Raw genomic sequence first — 9,151 nt, forward strand, 5'->3', positions numbered from 1 at the left:
TGGCAAGGAGATTGCTGAAGCTGGAGTGGTGGCCAGGGTGAAATTACTAGGACTTTGTAAGCAATTATAAGATTTTTGGTTAAATCTGGAAATAGGCATTTGAGTCTCGCTTCTTCCCAGTCAACTGTTTCCCAAATAAACTGCAGTTGGATTTTTAATATAATGGCCAATAGATAAGCTGGTTTTAACCAATGGGCTTGATTTATGAGCCAAATGTCCTATGATCATTTGGAAAGTACATTGTAAAGATATTGATTCAGCTTTTGCAACTACCCTGTTAAAACAAATCATACCACCCCTTCACTTTCCTTCCCCTGCTTTCCAAATTCTATTAGATATGTGATTCAGTCCTGGCAAGGAAACCTAATTGCCACATGGACAGAATTAGAATAAACTTTCTGGTTCAGAGAGGAGGGGTTGTTGAGAAAAGTAAGAGAGAGAAACCATCAGGGAAGAGGGGTCTTAAAGTCAAACATAACCTCTGAAATTAAAAACTTGCTTTTGAAAGGAAGCTTGGAAACTGCTTAGGAGACTCTAGGTGTTATGATTGGCCTGTGGTCTCTATTTTTAATACAATCCCCCAAGTCTCCACTTGGGCAAGGCTAAGACTATCTAGAGGGGAAGCCAATGCCCATTGGTCAGGTATCTAGTTGCAGAGAGCTTTCTGAAGTCTGGCTTGTTTCACCACAGGCCCCAGAACAGGTGACCCAGTTAACATGGAGTTTGAGGCGGGAGAGAGCCCGTGAACAAATTACAACTTAGATGCCACGCTCTAACACAACACAGGAACTGACGAACGTTCTGAGGCAGTGAGGTGGAGGTATCAAAGGAGTGGGCTTGGGAACTAGTTTGGCATGGATTTGAATCCTGTGCTGTCTGCTCTGACACTCAGCAAGTCTGGGGCCTTGGGCAAGTTGCTTAATATCTCTGAATAATAGTTTTCCCCTCTTCAAAATGGGGCTGATAACAGTACATTCTCCTATGGAATTGAAGTGAAGATTAAATTCCATGGAGAGGTTTAGCAAGTTGCTTGGCACACAGTAAACACTTCATAACAATGACTGCTAATATCTGGACTGGAAAATAATCTCTTTCATGAATAGAGCCAGAATCTGCCCAAAAGTACCAAGGATGCCAAAAAGTAGTCATTGAGCATTATTTCCTCAGCAAAACAGAGGGTCTTGATGTCAGTATAGGAATTTGGACAGGGCTGTTCATTAGCTAACATTTCCTGGAGTTTTGGTTTATAAGGCTCCGAGAGGATATTTCTGGGCTGCTGGGATGGCTGTAATGATTTATAAAAGGTGAAGAGGGTGGAAGTGGTGTAAGAAGGAAGAACTACAATTAAAATGAAATTGAAAGCGACTGGAAGTTCAGGCAGAAATGTCCTCACTGACTGTCCCTTTGGGACACCTTCTCTGCTTTAAGGCTGCTGTGGATCTTCTCTAACTGTCTCCCACAATAAATACCTCTTTCTTCCCTTTTCTACCTCTCAGCCTTGTCCTTTCACACATACTTCCCTCTCTTCTTCATTTCCATTTTCACCCCCTTTTTCTCCCCTCTTAATCTTTCTCTTTCTTCTTTCTGCCTCTATCTTGGATGTGGCAAGGCCCTCTCAGGCATAAGTCACCAGCCCTGCACAGAGGACAGTGATTTCTCAACCTCGTGCAATGTGAACTTGAACTCTCCTAAAGGGCTGGTAGAGCTACAGAGTGACAGACTCTGCCCTTGCAACATCCAAGGCTGTTCTGAGATGGGACTATGCAATGACCCTGAACCAAGAACTAGCATCATCTCTCCGAACCACAGTCAGTGAGAATAACTCTGCCTCTCATTCCTTCTCCACCCCCACACCCCCAACCACTATCTTAGTCCTGACCTCCCTGTTTCACTGTAAGACCTAGCGGGACAGGGTGCATGCTACATCCATGCTCCCACTTCCCTCCTTTCAATACTTTCTGCCACCATTCACCAAATCAAGAAAAATAAATATAGTTCAAGCCAGTAGCACTTTGAGCTAGACTCCAATCTCTTAAAACATCTCCTGGAATAAATAAGGCCATTTGCTTCCATTAATTCCTTCCAAAAAATACAAATATCTTTTAAACCTAAAATGCTATTCTTTGCTATCTAGACTACCCAGATTCCATTTCTCCATTAAAATTGGGCTTCTGTGGATTTGCCATCATATGTATCCATTAGGATTAGTTTCAACTGCAAATGGCACAAACTCAATACTAACAGTGGTTAAAACACAATACAAGTCATTTTTACTTTTAAAGACTTATCTGGAGGTAGACATTGTGGGGCTGGTCTAGAAGCTTTATAGCATCATCTAGGACCCAGGTTTCTTCTTTCTTTTTCCTCTGCTGCCATTAAGGTGTTGCCTTATGATCTAAAATGGCTGTTGGTGTTTTAACAATTTCATTCCTATTCCAGGCAGCAGGAAGGAAGAAAGGGAGAATGCATGCTGGGATAGACAACCAACACTTTCTGCCACCATTATTGGCACTTTCCTGTTTTACTATCATTTCTTCTGTTCAGATGTCCCAGCTTATGATAAATCATTCCTTCCTCCTTAGTGTTCTCATAGCAAATTGTACATACTATGTTCAAGTTTTTCATTTAAGTTAACATTTATTATGTCCCTATGATATATCAATAGCACCTAGCTCAGTGTTTCACATGAAGAAGAATAGCAGATGGTGGTTTCTCTCCGAGATCAAGAGAAGCTTATACATACACAAATAATTATGATGCAGGGTAAAACATTCTGTGAAAGATGTATGGACATTGGCCATGGGAGCACGGAGGAGGATCACTACTTGGAACAGTGTGTGAAGGATATTTTAGATGGCAGTATCCCCTAACAGAAGAGAATATTTGATCAGGGCTTTGAATGACATACAAAATTCTACCAAGCTATAAGAAAGGGAGGATTTTGAGGACAGAAAGAATCTCATATGGAAAAGTAGTGAAGGATAAAGGTCTGTGCACTGCTGTAATTGGCCAGTTCTTCCATGTGAACAAGGTTCAAGGTACATGGGTTGAGTGGCAGAGAATGATGAACAGTATATCAAAGAAGCCTTGTAAGCCATGCCAAGGAATCTGAATTTCTTCTTCTATTCCAGGAACTCTTGAATATAAAGTCACCTAAGACTCACTCAGTGTGCTCATTAAAAATGCACATTTTCTGGTTCCCTCTCCCAGAAATCCCGATTCCATAAGATTTCATTTTAACAAGTACCCTGAGTAATTCATGAATTCCCAGCATGGCAGTTTGGCAGCCAGAAGCTTGTGTTGACTTCAGGCAGATACAGACGATGATCAGGAGTGGGTTTTAGAGAGGTTGCCCTGGTAGTGGTGCAGAGGGTGGCATTGTGGGCGCCAAGAATAGAGGCAGGAAACCTGTTAGGCAGCTGTTATAATTGTTCAATTAAAAGTCAATAAAGGTTATTCAGGGGAGTGACAGTAGAAGTGAAGGGTGTTTAGAGAATCATTTTGGAAGTGTAAGTGTCAGGACTTGGTGACACTGATTATGATAGGTTAAAGGAAAGAAAAAGTAGAAAATAGCTCAGATTTTTTAACTTAGATGACCTAGCGGATGGGGCTATTTAACAAGTTAGCGAAAAGAAGGGAAGAAGTAAATTTGGGAAATAAAATAATTTCATTTGAGGGCCATTTAAAATAGCTCAGATTTTTAACTTAGATAACCTAGCAGATGAGGCTATTAAACAAGTTAGCGAAAAGAAGAGAAGACGTAAATTTTGGAAATAAAATAATCTAATTTGAGGGCCATTTAAGTTTGGGATGCCTGGGGGTACTCCATAGCTTTCCTTGTATTTCAGTATGTACACACACACACACACACACACACACACACACACACACACACACACACCACATTCCCTTACTATATTGCAGACTACTCTAGGGCACAGACCCGGCCGTGGTAATTGGCACATGCCTCACTTTGCCTGGCATATGGCCACTTAGATTTGAGGGTGAAGCAGTCATAGAATATGCATACGTCCTCTCCTCATCTACTTCCTAGAAGGGAAAATTAGTATAACATGGTGAAAGAGGAACTCTGCTTGTGAAATTGTGAAGCAAATCATGCTTTTGTTTGTGAATCTAAAAGAAACCTAAATTTTTAATCAAAAAAGAGAAAACTTGATCACTTTGAAAAACATAACCAACTATGACATTTCATAATCATGCCATCTCTTGTGTGCTCTGTTCTACTGCTATGCTGCTAGGCTACCCACATAAACTTGCTTCTTAAGGATGTCCTTGTTTACATGTCTTTGTATCACTTGGCATATGTGTTTTATCTTCTCCTTTGTTTCTTTGACTTGGGGACCATGGTTGGTTGTGATTGCTTTCTTAAAACTCTAATTCTTTGAACACAATTAATAAATGAGTCTGAAAATATGTGTATATATATAATATATATATTTTGTATATATAATATATATATATTTTATATATGTATATCAATTTCTCAGAAGTTACTCTGTTCCCGCAGCTGTCCATTCTCTCTCTCTCTCTCTTTCTCTCTCTCCCCGCCCCGCCCCCCACCATTCTGTTCACTAACATCTTTTCCTTCACCTGTTTCAGACATTCTACAAAATTCTGGACAGGAGTCACTAGTGTTTCTATCAGTAAAAACAACCACTGCCTTAGAGAACAGAGAACAGTGATAATTCAGCACCAAGGACAGTGGCAAAGTGGTGGGAATCAAGATTTAGGCTCTACACTTGAAAGATGATTTGTATATCATAGATGTTCCTTAAACATTAAATCAAGTTGCAAATATGAGTAGAATAGTTAATTAATGTGTATTTCCATCAAATTAACATAAGCCCACTAATGCAAAAATGACACTAGCTTTCTCAACTTTGTGCGCATAACTCTTATTTTCCTTCTGGTACAGATGGTAGAAAAAAATGTCGATCCTGAAACAATGTTGTTACGATATCTGAGGAAGAAGCGTATCCTTTTCTTTGTTCTCTGTGTGTGTGTGTGTGTGTGTGTGTGTGTGTGTGTGTGTGTGTTATCCTAGTCAGGTGATAGAGCCACACTGAATCATAGTCTCTACTATTATGGTTTTATGTCCTTTAAGAAAGCCCTACATCTTTGTTATGTAGGCAGTGCACAATTGTGGTTGCCAGAAGAACCAAGTTTTTTCCAATCTCTGTTTTGGCACTTAATATATTGTATAAATGAAGAAACTAGCAATGGGAATGAAAACAATGGATGTTAAAAGGGCTTAATTAAGCATCCTTTAGAATTAAGAGTCAGAATATTGACATTCTATCTTTGAGAACTAATCATCATGCCCATTAGAAAAAAGAGAGCACAGAAACCTCCTGACATGAAAGTAAACAGACAATGGAGAAATTAAACTTCAGAATGTTACCTTAGAAAAACTTTCTAAATAAAAGTCATCCAAAGAATGTTAGCCTACTATGCATGAATGCCAATGGGCTTCCAGAGTTCTTTAGACCCCACTAAGTTATATGCAAAAGTATACAACAATGGGAGTTTGTACATTTTTTCCCTGGAGAGAGTGAAATTCTCAAAAAAAAAGTACAAAACTGAAAAAGCATCAATAACTACCTTCTGGAAGTCATTCAAGATCTTTGGACATAAAAAAAAAAAAAAGAACACTGATTTCCTGGTTATTTATGGCACCAGTGTGTAATATTTTAGATTTAGTTCACTTGCGAGTGACAGAAAATCCCAAATAGCAGTAAACGAGACACAAGATAAAATGTTTATTCTTTTCTTACTGGGTTAGTTCAGGTTCTCTGGGAAACAGAGACCAAAAAATGGTATTAAATGTACACAGGTTTCATTAGGAAAAATGCCTAAGAAAAAGGAAATAGAGAGAGCCAGTGAGAACTGGGGTGATAGATTTCAAAGGGCAGCAGCTGGGTCTCTTGGTTAATTACCCTCCCTGTTGAAGAAGGTCTATGAGGCACATTCTCATGGCTGTCATACTTACATTTAAAAAATCCCAAAGGTAGATATATTAGGGCTAGTAAAGTAGTGTCATGACATAACCAGGGAACCGAGCTCCTTATGTCTTGCTGCCCCACCCTCCTCAGCATGCAGCTTTCTCCTCATGGCCAGAGATGACTAATGAGGTCCAGCCATCATGTCTGAATTCCAGCAAATAGGAAGAAATAAGAGATGAAAAAGCAGGCATCCTCCTCCTTTTGAGGACGTTTCCCACCTGGGAATCATGCACAACACTCACGCTTGCATCCCGTGGGCCAGCATTGTTAATGACCCCATCTAGCTGCAGAGGAGGCTTGGAAATGTATTTTTAATTCTGAGCAACCATGTGTGTAGCTAAAAATTGGGGTTTATATTACCAAGGAAGAATGAGAGACTAGATATTGGTAAACAACTAGCAGTTTCTGCCACCAAGAAGCAGAGAAATATGGTAAATGTGGATAATATAGCACAAATATTCTAAGAATTACTTACAGTTTGACATTTTACTTCATAGATTATCAAAGACAGACAAAAGATTGAGAACAAATGTACAAGGTACTCATACTTTCAATTACTCAAGCCCTTACAGGTATAGACTCTTCCTTTTCTAGTTTGACTCCATTTTTGGCAACCTGAAGTCGAGTTGAGTTGAAAAAGAGGAGAGCAATCAAGAATGTACAAGATTCTAAATAATAGCAGCTAAGACATACATCATTTGATAAGTATGTATTGAACTTAACTCTATATTTAAAAGTCTTTGATAGTGCTATCTCCTAGAATCACTGCTATTTTGGAAAGAGAATTACAGAAAACACATTATCCTTAACTGTACTTTTCCAGTCCAATTCATGGGAACTAAGTATGGCTGTGGAGGGTGAGACTGTGGTGCCTGCACAGTGATGATATCACGATACAACCCCATTACCAAGAGGATAAGGTACCTTGCAGCAAAATCCAGATATAGTTGAATTTTTGTAGTTTTGAACTTTGTTTTATTCCTTTATTTGGTAAATATGCATTGAGCACCTACTATGTGACTGTGCTGGTGGAACAGTGATGAACAAGACAGACATGGTTCCAGGAATATGAATGGATTTTTTAAAGGTACCATCAATGAGGATAACATAGAGTCATAGAATCCCCTATTGAAAGATGAAAGCCTGTCTGACTCTTTGTGCCATCTGGAGAAAAAGTAAGGGCTAAAATGGCAGTGAAGAAAAATGCCATTATGGCTCTCATATTACTACTACAGCCTACTCACTGATCTCCACTCTCACCTGTGTCCCCACATAGCACACTCTCCATACACCAGTCAGAGAGATCTGTTTCCATATAAATCAGATCATACACTCGCCTACTTAAAAATCACCAATGGCTTCCCATTACATTTAACATCTTCTCTTTCATGTTTGATATTTATCCTTATTCAGGTTTTCCAAGTATCTTGGATCTATGGATTGATGCTATCAGCTTTGGAAACTTCTCCAGCCATTATCTCTTCAAATTCTCTCTCTCTCTCTCTCTCTTTCTCTCTCTCTCTTCCCCCACCCCTGTCTCCCTCATCCACTCTTTTCTAGGACTCCAATTATGCACGTGTTAGACTATTTTATATCCTACCACAGATGTCAGATGAAGGCAAAGGATATGAGCACTAGTGAGTTTTCAGAGATCTGCCTGTTCCACAGCCAAGCCACCAGCTTCCTGAACTCTGAGATATCCCTCCCTGCTTTGCAGCCCAGCTGCCCACTGTTTTGCTCACCAGGGAGTTCTCTTTGCTTTCCTGTCTCACTTCCTATACTTTGGGAGATCTCTTGATTCCATGCCACCTGTCTAACCTCTGGAGGGTGGCTACCGGCCTATGATCTGTGAAGCCTGAGTGTCTATGGTTTTCCCTCAGTTCTGCTTTTCCCCAGTCTTTCTTGTCTAAGAGCCAACGTGCTGGAGAGTTTCTTTTAGCACTCCCTCCCTGCTCCCATATTTAGGGTATTACTCTCACTCAGCACTCAGTGAAGTCTGGCGGGAAGCGTTTGGGGTTAATGAGTTCAACTTTGTATTTTAATTTATTACTTTTAATTTATTACATCATCCTACATGTAGCTATTAAAAGTTTGTCAAAAGTTGGTCTGGTTTCTCCTTACTCCTGGCTAAGGCAGATTCCTTCTCCTCTGCTCATTTCAGTTAGAGATGAGAACAGTTGTATCTATTTTCTCTTTTGAAGGACTTGTACTTAACAGAGTTTCATTCATTTTTCTTTCCATACTCAGCATTTCATAATTTTTTTGAAAACTATGATTATGAAGCTTGTATGGCTTCTTTGGGTTTTTAGAATGAGAGAAGGTAAGTCTCTTAACAACTTTCTACATCTGAACTGAATGATCTGTGACCTTTGAATTAATATTCAAACTTCTGACTTTTACGATTATCTACCTTGTTCCTGCCTGTCTTTCAACCTCAGAGCCTATCACTCTCCCTGTATTCATAGTGCTTCAGCCCCACTGGCCTTCTTTCTGTCTGTCTTTCTACTTCTAAACATCCCAACCTCCTCAAGTCCTGTGTATGTGTTGTCCCTCTACCTGGAATGTTTTCCCTCACAACCTTTCATGTCTGGCTCCTTCAAATCATTCAGGTTTCAGCAAAAATGTTACAGTCTCATCCCTCCCTGATCACCCCTTAATAGTAATCCCCGACCTCACCTCTGCAATTTCCTATTTCCTTAGCCTATATCAATTTATTCATAGCACTTCTTACCATCTCAATTTATGTATGTCTACTATCTATGTACATAGATAATATCTAGTTTCCTTCCATTGGAATATATACTCCTAGCAACAGGAACTCTGCCTGGCATAGTAGGTACTCAATAAATATTTACAATTATTTATAAGTGAATAATATCCTTCTGATCTTTTTTTTTTATGTGTGGACATACAAAAGCATACTGTATAACTGTTTAGAAACCTGTATATTTTGCTTAACTTCTCATGAATATCTTTTCAAAATAATAAATATTATTTTAATGATTGTATCTGTTCCATTGTTTGAGTGCATGAAAACCAATCCCCAAATAGTGATCACTTAGATTATTTTTAATTGTCCATTATTATAAGCAATATGTCAGTGATATGTACATAACATATATATATAT

At 39.2% G+C, this 9,151-nt stretch overlaps 1 pseudogene; it reads left to right on the plus strand.

The window, feature by feature from the left end:
- The first annotated feature begins 4,936 nt into the window (after positions 1-4,936).
- The window catches only part of LOC102879362, a 55,039-nt pseudogene continuing 50,824 nt past the window's right edge, over positions 4,937-9,151 (plus strand).

Source organism: Pteropus alecto, unplaced genomic scaffold, assembly GCF_000325575.1.
Source record: "Pteropus alecto unplaced genomic scaffold, ASM32557v1 scaffold3, whole genome shotgun sequence".
Taxonomy (NCBI): domain Eukaryota; kingdom Metazoa; phylum Chordata; class Mammalia; order Chiroptera; family Pteropodidae; genus Pteropus; species Pteropus alecto.